General features: G+C 42.9%; 1 long non-coding RNA gene across 1 annotated transcript in view; it reads left to right on the top strand.

Annotated features, from left to right (window-relative positions):
- Positions 1 to 4,111: 4,111 nt before the first annotated feature.
- Positions 4,112 to 13,886, top strand: part of LOC128325391 (uncharacterized) — a 40,429-nt gene continuing 30,654 nt past the window's right edge. Inside the window, exon 1 of the long non-coding RNA XR_008307419.1 lies at positions 4,112 to 4,196. This is a non-coding gene — a long non-coding RNA (uncharacterized LOC128325391). The remainder of the gene's footprint in view (positions 4,197 to 13,886) is intronic.

Consider the following 13,886-nt stretch of genomic DNA (forward strand, 5'->3'; position numbering starts at 1 on the left):
ATGGTGAGGGGGTCATACTTCAAGGGACATGATAGATCTTCCTGTTGTGGGTGGGGTTGCACTCCCCCTGAAGGAACAGGTACATAGCTTGGGAGTGCTTCTGGACCCAGGCCTCACTCTGGTTTCTCAAGTTGAGGCTATGGCCAGGAGTGCTTTATATCAACTTTGGTTGATATGACAGCTGCATCCATTCCTTGAGGATAATGATCTCAGAACTGTGGTGCACTCTCTGGTAACGTCTAGGCTGGACTACTGCAATGCAATCTACGTGGGGCTGCCTTTGTATGTGGTATGGAAACTTCAGTTGGTTAAAAATGCATCAGCTAGACTGGTCTCCAGGATGTCTCGGAGAGACCGTATTGCGCCTGTTTTAAAGCAGTTACACTGGCTGCCAATAGGTTTTCAGGCAAAATACAAAGTGCTGGTAATTACTTATAAAACCCTAAATGGCTTAGGAATGGGTTACCTGGGAGAGCGCCTCCTTCTACATGATCCCTACTGGTTAGTGTTAGGGTTAGACCATCGAGTCTCTATATACTACCAGGCCAGCTCATCTGGTGGTGATTTGGGAGCGGACCTTCTCTGCAGTCACTCCTAGGCTGTGGAATGTGCTCCCTATAGAAATTCATGGTTTAACATCTTTACCAGCACTTGGCACGATGCATTGAGGGATGCTGGAGGACTTCCTTCTCCAGCTCCCTGCTCTGAAGCTCACTGCAGTGCCACTCATGTTCCACAGTGAACAGCAGAGTAAATGGAGGAGGGAAATCGTGTGCAGGGAGGCAGGCTCCTGGTGTATGCCAGAATGTGTGATGTCTCCTCCTCCAAAACCCTATTCAGGTGATGGCTTCGATGATCACTCTTTTAATAAAACTTCCTTTGTCTATAAGAGGATACAGGGAGTCACCCAAAGTGATGTAATCAATAACCAATATTTGCATTGGAAGTGAAGGACTCTGCACTGTCTCATGCCTCAATGACAGAGGGGGACAGACTAGTGAGTCAGAGGGCTAGAGGGGTCAATACATTGGTCATTCCTCCTCTCTACTGCTCTGACACTATCCATTTGATATGTAGATTGCTACTCTCAGAGACTTCCTTCCTTCCTGCCTCCCTTCCTTCTTCTTCCTTCTTCTCTCTATCACACATGATTGCCTCTCTCTGCACCATGTGTGCAGAGATGCAGACAGCATATCTCTGCATCAAGCTAGCTAGCTAGATTAGGGATTCTATCTTTCCACTATCCTATCTAGAATGGAGTTCTCCAATAAAGACTCCTCATATTGATTTGAAACTATGAACTCCAAGTTTCTTTTGCTCTCAGCAAATATGCATGCCTGGGCAGACTGTGTTTTGCCTCTGTGCACTCTGCTGAAATAGAAGGGTATCTCTTACCAGAGGGAATTCTCGATAATCAGGAGCAGGGACTCCTGAAGTCATCAGGAAATTCCTGAAGGAGATCACCTATCAGTCTCCTCTAGCCTTCATTCAATGCTTCATGGTCTATTTTTGCCTATAGAATACCCCTGCAAACATTGGATCATGTTTTTACAAGTGCTTCTGCCCCCTGCAATTGCCACGCTTGCCATCAGGCACTGCACCCCGCATCATCTGGGTGCAATCCAATGAGCTCGCTTTATGCTTGAGCTCCCCAGAGAGGATTCCCACAGCTTGATTCAGGTAGCTAGGACAAACATTTTTTCTCTTTCTCTCTTCTTTCACCCTCAAGCCTCTATTCCCCATTCTAGTACTGTCACTTGGTAAATGTGCTTCAAGATTAACCACCCACTTTTTCATTTCCTGTACCCCAAGTATCCCTCAACAAAATAACTCTCTTTTCAAAGTCATGCCTCCATTCTCCTTATTCCCCTTCCTATGCATCAACACCATGGTCACAATCTCGTAGGACTGAGTATTTTATTGCTGTACACGGGTTTGCACCAATTTGATGCTAATTTTCCCCACTTTAAGCAAAGCATAGACATGGACAGTGGCAGTATACAGACAATTAGGTCCCTGAGTAACTGTTTTGAGTCACTATTGGACTGGTTGAGGATGAGTAAACTGAAATTCAGTCTAGGTAATATAGAGGGTTACACTACCCTAAAAGATAAGCTTTTCAGCTTGGTAGTACTGCTATTTCTGTCTGCTCTTGGATTTTCAGGTGGCAGATGTATACCTAAGAATACATTCCACAAGCAGCAACTGGTGCATCAGTTATGATGTTTGGATAGAGAAAGACCTTGCTGGTGTTTTACAATCTCTAGTAATCCTTTGCAGCTCAAATACTGAAAGACCCTTGAAATGGTTGGAAACATCAAAAAATTCAGAAAGCAGTAGTTCAATTTTTGTAGGAAGAGCCTATTGAACCAATTCTATGAGGAGTCCATGATTTCACATGAGTTTCTGGGCCAGATTCACATTGCTATTTTTGACTTTTAAAGCCCCAAATTGCCTGGGCCCCGGATATTTGAGGGAACATCCCTATTAGTTTCCACAGGACTGGAGATCAAGTAATACAGCCCTATAATCTCAACCATGAGAGAGTCAGCGTTGTGATCTACAAGTATTGCATCCTTTGTGGTGGTTCCTATTTTGTGGAATTCTTCATAAGAGAAACCTGTCAGAGCCATACCCTTGGATCTTTGAGAAAGGCAGGGAAAACTATTTTATTTTGCTAGGATTTTGTGTGGGTAGTATTTGATTGCTATATATTGTTGTTTGCTCTGTTTTATACTTTTAAAAGATTGTTAATATGTTTTTATTATTAGATTGTGGCATATATAATAATGACAATCTGCATTTCTATTCAGATATGTAGTATTACATTATCTAACATAGGCTATTCCTTGTCTTTTAAAGATTGTGAGGGATGTGTTTTTCTCTCGTTCTGTAACATATTTGCTTAATTCTGAACCAGAAAGATTTGGGGTAGGCAGAATAAGCATTCAGAAGAAAGCATTTGCTGATCAGATCATATTTAGGGGGAAAATACTGAGAAGTTGAGTCATCTAATTTATAGCAACTGGAATAAATTAGGTTTCTGGGCTAAGAGACTTGTTCAGTTGGAGCAAACAACTATGAAAGAAAATGAAAACAATGTTGAGTGTCAGAAGAAATAAAAATGCATACAATATTAAAGTTTATAAAGCTGGGGAAGAGTTGTCAACCATTTATTTAACACATCCAAATGTAGCAAATATTAAAGATCATTTCACAGCGTTGCATATATCAGTGACAGCACTGTTATCATTTTCTCTCATGGACAGAATACTAAGCCATAGCACTTAAGCCATTTCTGTAATTGAGGGCAATTGTAATTTCTTACCATCTAATAGTTCAAAATCCTAGCAAACTTAGTGAAAATGCTGCATGGAAAAATACTGCATGGTTTCCCTCAACTCTGAATTGGTTTCTAGGAAAGTAAACTATCAAAAGTGACTTGTGGCTAAAAGACAGTAAACATCTAAGCAGAACTGAAAGCTGAGTGGCCAGGAGTACGTCACATTCCTTGGGTAAGATGTTCCAATAATGAGCTCGCTTGCTAATTTTCTGATTTCCCAGTATGACTTCTAGCCATTAGATGATTCTTTTTTGTCTTCTAGATTAAATACACCCAATTATCAGGTCTTGTCTGATATGTATATAATTATGTCCGCCTATCTGAAATTAACCCCAACAATGCGGCTGCAAGAGCCCTGCTAACATTGCTGAGCTGTTTGTGCAAAAACTTTCTTTTGTTGAATTGCAGCCATGTGTACGCTACCTTTTATGTTAGATTACAGTAATTCTAGCATGAGCTAGGACTTTGAAGTTTTGGGAATGCTATCTGGTCATTTTAAAAATGCAGTACTTATATGTGACCCTTTGCAAATGTAAGTGAATTAATTCTTGTGAGATGTGCAACTCAGTCCTATCCATGTTTACTTAGACGCAAGTCCAACTGATATCAATAAGGCTTACTCCCAAGCAATGTTCCCTCTAATAGGGATCCCCAGTTGTTGTTGACTACAACTCCCACAATCTCCAACTGCAATGGCTTTTGCTTGGGGATTATGGGAGTTGTAATCAACAACATCTGGGAATCCCTGTCTTCATGAGGTCTTCGTGAGGTATCCTGTGGCCAGAAGGCTCTAGCTGGTATAACGAGTCTATAAGAGATACAGAATGAAACCTGGAGTTTTACTGAAGGAAAGGTAGATTCTTGCAGTTCACCAATGCGCTGAGACTACACACATGTCTCAGTATGGAAATCATTTTCATAGGCAAGATGAAAGTCATTAAGCAAATACTATTAATGGTATAAATATCCACCTCCCAATGGGCCAAATTAAACCCTAATGCATTTGGCACAATACCTTTCTTAGCTACAGCTTTATTAAGGTGAACATCAGAGAGAATTGGTATGAATTATGTGTGTGGGGATAGAATAGTAAACCCACATTCAAATGCACAGCTGCTCTAAGATAAGTTATGCTGCTACAGAAAACTGTAATGTGCCTTCTAGGGCGGCGGGGTGGTGGTGAGAAAAACACTATTTTAATAATAATGAAAAGCCACCCTACATTTTGGTTACCCAAAGTCAGACACATTTAAGCCATCCTATACACTTACTTTTTAGCAACAGCCTTTTAGAGCAGGATTGCAAATGACAAGAAAGGTGCAACAATGTAAAATACCATGCGTTTGTATAGTGCTTCCAAGTGTTCATAACCCTGTAAGGTGATACTGTACCCATAAGGGAGCTTGAGAATGGCTTGCCTAAAGGCCATCTGGGAGTTAATCACACATGGCTTCATGCTGCGGGGTAAATGTTGAGCAAAGCCACTTTGAATTACACTCATGGCATTGAGGGAAGCAGCCCCTCCCCTCTGCTCCCGGGTTTGCTTTTGATGCAAATTCACATGGCATGCCTCCGTTTTTTCCTTCTATCCTATGGGTGGTTGTGGGAGGTTACATCTGTATTTGTAAAGAGAGTATCCCTCTTATCATGCTAATGATTCTATGTCAAGACCTCTCCATATTTGCTCCGGTGTTTTCAGAAAAAGTAGCTTAAAACCAGCATTTTAAAAACCTGGAAATACACTGAGATAAGCTAGAATTTGCAAGACAAAGCCCGATTTGTGCGTGGAGTGGGTCTAAAGATCTCAAAGGGACTTCGGGGTAGGTTCGGCTGGCGTGTGTGAATGCACACACTCTCTCTCGAAGGAGATTTGGGGTAGAAGCTCTGTGTGTAAAGCCTCCTGATGAGTTCATGAGAGAAAGGAGATTTGAACCAGGTAAGTACTGATTCACAGCTCAGTCATTAGCCGCTAGATTACTCCTTCTCTAGAGTAATTACACTTTAGCTTCGCTCAATATGTCATGTTTTCTTAATAGCTAAAGTCTGAGTACAGCACTGCTGTATTCTGAGCAGTACTGCTGAATACTGCTGTATGAAAGGCTGAAATCTGCAATGCATGTTCTACAAGATTGGTCCAGTTTTGAAAATGTTATTATTCCAGCCTAAAAGGTTGTGGATTACAGTCTTTTCTTCCCTTTTAATAATATTGCCCTGCATGATGAGCAAAGCAACACCATAATTCAACTTAGGCCCAGTATTTAAAAGAATACCTTCTCTTAAATACTGAACCACCTGTTGAGATCACTCAGAGGGCAGTTGCCACTAGTTCATCTCTGGCATGGGCCTTCTTGGTTGCAGCCCTGAGGTTTTGGGATGTGCTCCTTGCTGAAATAAGAGCCTCGCCATCTCTGTCAGCTTTTAAAAAGACTCTTAAGAGGAATTTATTCACCCAAGCTTTTTAACTAGACTTGTGCCTTTTAACTATTTTACTGTTTTAATTTAAGTTTCAATTTGTTTCCTCTTTGTTGTAAACCTTCCAGAGATGTGAGTTTGGGGTATACAAATATACTAAAGAAATAAAGTAAAAATAAAATGGTTTGTGATCAACTGGCGCTGCTGTGTGCATGAAAGCCAGCCCTGGTGGAGTTCCACAAGAGCACAGTTGTGCAATTGCTGTACTACTTGCACTGGAAAACATGTAAGTAGCACTGTGCAAGTGTGGGTGTGATTTTAAAGTAGTTGTGCAAAACCTCCAGAGTACATGTACAACAGTTAAGAAATACTGGCATTGCCTTGTGCATCATGTGGGTCTCTACCAAGTATACAGCTGTACCTCATTATTCCTGGGGGTAACAAAATCGTGGATAATGAGGGATTTAGTCTATGGGATCATGGAGGTTAGGTTCCCAGACTAAAAACAAGCAAAGCAAAAAACTGCCCCATACAGCAAAAACTGGCCAAATAAAGTGTGCTACTATGCGCTGTAGGCCTTCAAGAGTCCAAGGATGCTCCTCCCAAGTCTCCAAGTCCCAGGAATTCCATTAAAAAATCATGGGGTTTTTGTTGTTGTTGTTGTTTAGCAAATGAGCCATAAAATGACTCTCCTCCACAAAATGGTGGCCGGAAATGACCTCCAAGGTCATTTCTGGCCACCCCCGTCTCATGGATTAATCCCTTTCTGCCATTTTTTCCTGCGTATGCCAAGGTCAGGTGATATTTACCTGACCGCAGATATGCAAAACCACGGATGTCAGGTGTGTTTATAGAAAGGCTCACCTATAGTTCCTTTGGCATGTGTACTGAAAACAATAGCTTTTTCTATAGCTTTTGCTTGACACCAGATAGCAGTGATCACACAGAAATGTACTTGGTACGCCTTGGTACATTGACTCTTTTTTATTAAAATAGAGTGGTTGGCATTCAGACAAATGCTGAATGCTGCATTGGGGCAACAAGCAAAGGTGCAAAAATGTAAGATGATCACCTTGCTGAGCAGATGCTAAAAGCTGAGCATGGTCATCTGGGGGGGAGGGCAAGAGGGAGTAGTTGCCTCCCCCAATCGAGCCAGTCCCACTGAATCCTGGGAGGGGCATACTCCCAGGTAAGTAGGTGTAGGGTTTCAGGCTTTGTCCTCTCCTCCAGAAAAATCCTTATGGATGTCCATGAAGCTGAGCCATCTCTTGCAGTCTTGGTTCACTTGCAAGTGTTGCACTTCTGAAACAACAATAGCAGATAGTTTTGCATCATTTCCTGCCACATATGAGGAAGAGGTTCCACATCAAAGAGGCCTGCCACAGGATGCACAAGTGCACCCTATGGCACTGGTGGTGTGACACTCGTCTGAATACAGGTTCCTGACAGCAGAATGAACTAGCAGTAGTGCAACCTTAGTCTGGATATCAGCCAGTAGTTTTAGCCCATTACCTTCAGCCTCCATCTGTATCAAGATCGTTAGTTAGTTATTTCATAAATTAAAATCTTGTGGTAATAAAATTACCATGCACAAAGGAGCTAAAGATAAAGAAGTCTTAGCCTAGCTGTTTAAGATATGGCCCTGGCTTTTTGTAACAAATAGCTTTGGGGGCAGATAGTCACGGGGCTATTTTTGGGAGGAAAATAGCGCAGAGGGATATTGCTGCCCCTCCCTCCATCACACACACACACACACACACACACACACACACACACACACACACACACGCAGAGTACCATATCCTGAGCTGGAACACACACACACACACACGCATACACCCAGTTGCTATTTTTTAATGGGCTTAAAAGTTTAATGGGCTTAAATTTAATGCAAGGTATAGTTTGGCCCTTGGATATCAGGGCAGGTAGGCCTTTTTCACTCCATGAATAAAATCAGTGGATGCAAACCCAAATGTGCACATTGTTTGATACTGAATATTTGTTATAATTGATCTTTTGAGAAAGAAAAGCTTATTCAATGGTATGTACAATTTATGTGGTTGTTTGTGATGTTGTTTGTGCCAAGAGCCTGAATGATGGCATTGGGCTGTTTGGGACAACACCTTACCAGCCTGCACAATTGGGAAGAAGGTATCCAGAGAATATGACCATCCTGCTATCCTCCAAAGATGTCCCAATAGCCTCCTGTCATGCCCCTTTATTGCAAGGGGAGGCTGTCATCCAAATGACTCCTCTACATATGCATGTAGCGGGGCCATTTAGATGAACACCCTCCTCCCACCATGATAAAAGTATGCCCAAAGGGTATTGAGATGTCTGCAGCATGCCCCCTTCCTAATTGTGTTGGTCAGTAAGGTATCATCCAAACTGGCGCATCGTCAGCAACCATTTGATAGGACTAGAGGTATCAGAGCCCCCCTGAGACCCCAGCTGATCCAGATGGGCTTAACACACCAGGAGACTGAGGAACCCTCAGAGGATGAGGACTGGGGGGGGGGGGAGATTCCAATGGAAGACCTTGAACCCACCTCAATGCCCTTCCCCAAGGAAGACCCACTTTCAGGCCCCTCCCCCCAAGATCTGCTGGACTTCCCTACCTGATACTTCACTGAGACCCCCTATAGTAACCATGGGGAAGAACACCAGGCTGAGTTCCAGCCACTGCCACTGCCACCACCACCACCACTGATTCTCCAAGCACATCTAGGGCTCAGGAGCTCCTGGCCACTCCCAGGACTTGCTGGGAACCCCACTCAGAGTCCTCAACACATTGTCATGACCAAGCTCAAGAAGCCCTTCACCAGTGCCCTAAAAGTGCCTTCTTAGCTGCCAGGAACCTGGAGTCCAGTAGGTCTCCTCAAGAGGAGGAATAGTAGTAGAGCTCCTCAGGAGTAATCTTTGTTTGCAACTCCAGGAAAGAGGTGTGGTCCTTCTCAAGAATGTTTAAGCCACTTCCTCTTCTGGATCAGTTGCTGGCTACAACTATTTGTCTAAGATTTGCTTCCTGAGTACTCTTGCTGGCTCTGCTTTGGAAACCCCACAATTCATGTCTTGCCTGATCCTGGCCACATCCACCCATAATGTGGAACCGTGGGTCCAATGGACCTGCAGTTATGTGCCCCCTTTCCCCTGCTGTCCTGTCCAAATTAAGGTGTACTTGGGAGCTCCCTCTCTTCAGTCAACAAAACATCAGAGAGGAGGGGGAACTGACAGTGCAGGCTTCATTCTTGACTGAAGTACAGCCTACATGGCCAACCATGCTGGAGTTTTATTTATTTATTTATTTATTTATTTATTTATTTATTTATTTATTTATTTGATTGATTTATATACCGCCCTTTCAAAATGTCTCAGGGCGGTTTACAATTAAAACAAACCACTAAAACAATAAAGAGCTAAAAACAAATTTAAAACAATATAACAATAATTAACAATTTTTAAACATTTTAAAACAACAATTAAACAATTACAGTGATTAAAAGCCCCAAAATCAGGTTAGAATATTAAAACAGATTTAAAAACCCTGGAAAGCCAGGCCAAACAAATATGTTTTACGGGCTCTCCTGAAGGCTAATAGAGAATTCAAATTGCAGATTTCCGCAAGGAGCGCATTCCACAGCCCCGGAGCAGCTATAGAGAAGGCCCACCTCTGAGTCGCTACCAGATGAGCTGGTGGTAACTGGAGACGAACCTCCTCAGATGACCTTAACGTGCAGTTGGGATCACACAGAAGAAGGCGCTCTCTAAGGTAACTCGGGCGTAAGCTGTTCAGGGCTTTAAAGGTAATAACCAGCACTTTGTATTTTGCCCGGAAACATATCAGCAGCCAGTGCAATTGTTTCAGAATAGGCGTAATATGGTCTCTCCGGGTTGCCCCAGAGATCAATCTGGCTGCCGCATTCTGAACTAATGGAAGTTTCTGAACTACGTACAAAGGCAGCCCCATGTAGAGTGCATTGCAATAGTCAAGCCGGGAGGTTACCAGCTGGTGCACCACTGTTTTGAGGTCATCCTCTTCAAGGAATGGGCACAGCTGTCAAATCAGCCGAAGCTGATAGAAAGCACTCCTGGCCATGGCCTCTACCTGAGAAACCAGGGTGAGGCCTGGGTCCAGGAGTACTCCCAAGCTGCACACCTGCTCCTTTTGGAGGAGTGTAACCCCATCCAGCACAGGAAGATCTAACCCACTCCTCAGATTCTGAGCCCCCACAATGAGCACCTCCGTCTTGCTTGGATTCAGCTTCAATTTGTTATCCCTTATCCAGCCCATTACTGCCTGTAGGCAGGCATTTAGAGAATGAGTGCCATTTCCTGAAGATGAAAGGGAGAAGTAGATTTGGGTGTCATCAGCATACTGATAACACTCAGCACCAAATCTCCTGATGACCTCACCCAGCGGTTTTATGTAGATATTGAAAACCATTGGTGACAGAATGGAGCCCTGAGGGACTCCATATAACAGCTCCTGCTTTGAGGAGCAACTGTCACCAAGCTCTACCATCTGGGATCTGCCCAAGAGATAGGAACAGAACCACTGCAGAGCAGTGCCCTCTATTCCCAACTCCCCCAGGTGACCCAGAAGGATACTATGGTTGATGGTATCGAACGCTGCCGAGAGATCCAAAAGGACCAACAGAGTCACACTCCCTCTGTCGATTCCCTGGTAAAGGTCATCCATCAGGCCGACCAAGGCTGTCTCAACCCCATAGCCCGTTCTAAAGCCAGTTTGAAATGGGTCTAGATAATCAGTTTCCTCCAAAACCGCCTGGAGCTGGTTATCCACCACCCTCTCGATTACTTTGCCCAGCCAGGGAAGAATGGAGATTGGCCTATAACTATCCATCGCTGAGGGATCCAGGGAAGGCTTCTTAAGAAGTGGTGTAACTATTGCCTCCTTCAACTTTGGAGCTTCCTCTCTCAACTTCGGCTCCAGGGACACAGCCTGCCATTCCACAGACTGCATGTTACCTTGCATTTCATCAATGAAACACACTACAACCTAAGGGTTCAGATTGGAATTCCAAATCTGAACCCCCGGGTTCATTGCCATGCCAAACCTGAATTGCACACATGTAAAGTCTGTGGAACCACTGGCCCATTCAACTGAGGTTCTGCGTTACGTGAAAATGCGGCCCCAGTCTCATACTATCTACTGTCCATTGATTCTGTGCAGAGAACCTGGCCTTTGCTACTCTGCTACTATAAATCTAGTCTGGGATGGTGGTTCCAGTGGAGTTCCTGCTTGTTCTGCCTTGACTCAGCCCTTGACCTGTCACCTGGTAAGCCTTCTGAGCCTGGCACATAAGAAGAGGTGAGACTTAGGAGTAGACAAAGATGAGCTGACAGCTGTGCCATCTGGGGCCAGGAAGGAACACAAAGAAAGCCAAGGTAGGGAAAGAGGGGATCAAGGGGCTTTATAATCCCTATCCTTCTTCCCTCCCAGTTTGAAGTCAGAATCAGGAGGGGGAGAGATAAAGGCAAGACAAAGGAGCATTGACCACAGTGGGTGATTACAATTGTAGATCTCTGCTGCTACAAGAAAATCAGCAACCATAGCTGGAGGCACCATGGTGGGTGGCATTTTTAAAAAAATGTTGTGTAGAACAAACTTGGCAAGGGAGAAAGTAGTTGGGTATGACTCATCCATGTCTCATTCCAAAGGCTGCAGTGTGGTAGTCACATATCTAACTCAAATAAAAGTCTAAAGAATGCTTTTCTATGCATTCATTTTGATGTGAATGCATATCCAGACTTGGTGCATGATCTTATTATACAGTATTTTTAAATGCCAATAAATAAACAATAAATAAATAAGAGAAGGAAATCTCTGATGTGCACAAAGCCCATGTGTCAAAGTGAACCATTTTACAGAAACAAACAAGTGTGTTCTGGTTTCTAAACAGGTTGACCCTTCTTTAATGGAAAGCAACAGAAGATCTATTGAGAGTAATTCACCTAGGTGGCATCCAGGCCTTTGACAGAGTGGCACACCTCTGACAGAAATTCCTTCCATGGTCAGAAAAGGAGTTGTGCTCACACAAGGGCTCCTTCCATGAGCTCAGTTCTCCTGCTGCTCATAGAAGTAACTTTCATCAATGATGTGCCATTCCACCAAAGATCTGGATGCCGCCCAGTGTTCTAACTAATCTCTGAAGCAGTCAGGCAATGCAGCTTCTCAGATACACCCAATAATCTGTATGTTTGCCTTAAAAAAAACCCACCCCAAAATAAAACAGCTGCTATACAGTAAATCTTAACTGCAGCATGACTTCATGTTAAACTGATGTAACATTTACTCAGTTTTCATTTGAACTGACAGTGAATATCTTTGCCAGAGTGAAGTACCAGAGGAAGAACTGTCGACTGTTTTGCTCTTTCCCTAAGCAAATATCTCTTTAAAATAAATAGTGGAGCTTTTCAAGAGCCGAATAACAATTCAGTAAGGAGACTTAACAGGCAATGACATGCTGTGGTTTTTCCTATAGTACTTACATCTGGACTCACTGACGTGGGTCCATGTGGGATAGTTAGCAGGAGAGCTTCAGACAGTATTCAGTGTAGGTTTTGCTGAACCAGTCTTTGAATTATCGAGACTGGAAAAATGGTATTTGCCTGTGGACTAAGATCCAGTCCTTTAGATGTAGTTCTAAAACAAAGGACAAAGGACAAATGAAACCCTGGATATTATCCTCCCCACCCCTCAAAATTCAAGATTTGCAGATGGGGTACCAGTATTGGAAACTCAGTCACAGCAAGTGAATACAGGTGACCAAGCACCTACTTGGTAGAAAACCCTACTATGATTATCTGTATCAATGGCTCATGCTCTCTGTGTGTTTAGAGGCATTGGCTCACATCTCAACTACTGAAGTGGGCACAGAGTGGAGAGCTGTGTGCCTGCTGTGGCAACCTTACACACACACACACACACACACACACACACACACACACACACACACACACACTTTTATTTTTATACCACCTAATATATAAACCTCTAGGTGTTGTACAAAATTTAAAATATTTAAAAATCACAAATTAAAATACATGACAATAAATACAAGTGTTCCCATCTTCTCCTCAAAGTGCCCTATGCCTAGTAAAAATATATCTCTGAGGATCACACAGCCCTCAAGGACATACTTCCATGTGATGCAGACTGCTTCAGTAATGCATGACATTGGACCTCTCCATTGCTCCTTCCTCCTAAAACTGATCTGTATCATATGAAAGTATGCTCCTGAGGGCTACATAATCCTCAGAAACATATTACTACTAGGCAAGGGTGCTTTGAGGTAGGAACCTTGAAATGCACCCTCCTCACTGCACATTGGTTGTGGTGCAACTAGTTTCAGTCCTTTTAATTAATATCAGTTTAATTAATAATTGAATTACATTGGCTTGCAATAAGGGGCAAGCTCTTGTAGCTGTAGCACAAACCATCTATCTATAAGTATCAATGTTTATTGTAAATCATTTTGAAGAGATTAGAAACATAGGATATAAATTCCAGAATATAAATGGGAGTGAGATCCAGAGCTGATCATCTTGCTGTTGAAATACCCCTTTTTCTTAAACGAAAACAGGTGCAGACCACACCAGTTTTTAGGCTCCACAGCTGTTCAAATGCTCTTTAGAATACCACATTTGGGCATCAGCTCTTCTTATTCTATCCCACTTATATGGAACCAATTGCAGTTGCTGAGCCAAAACTGAGACTAAGGACAGCATCGCCAGTTAATGTGCTACTGCTTGATCCATTCCAGCAGCAGAGCAAAATAACATTGGCTTCAGATCAAGAAAACAGCTGGTTCAGCTTTCTTCCAAACAGGTACAGATTGTCTGGCAGGATGCACTCGTATTCTGCTTGGGGTCTTATTTCAAGAATGTGTTGATATTTTGCTTTCAATGGCTGACATGTTGAGCAAAACTACTCAAAGTAGTCCCATTGAAATTAAATTTAATTTCAAAGGAATCGCTTTGAGTAATTTTCCTCATTGTGTTAGCCATTAGCTTTAAAGCATTACATCAAGTCATTATCTGTATCAGAATACTTTCTTAGAAATCTCCAGTGCCAATGTTTCTGTTCTTTCACATACAATTAGTTTTT

This window comes from Hemicordylus capensis, chromosome 4, assembly GCF_027244095.1.
Source record: "Hemicordylus capensis ecotype Gifberg chromosome 4, rHemCap1.1.pri, whole genome shotgun sequence".
Classification (NCBI taxonomy): Eukaryota; Metazoa; Chordata; class Lepidosauria; order Squamata; family Cordylidae; genus Hemicordylus; species Hemicordylus capensis.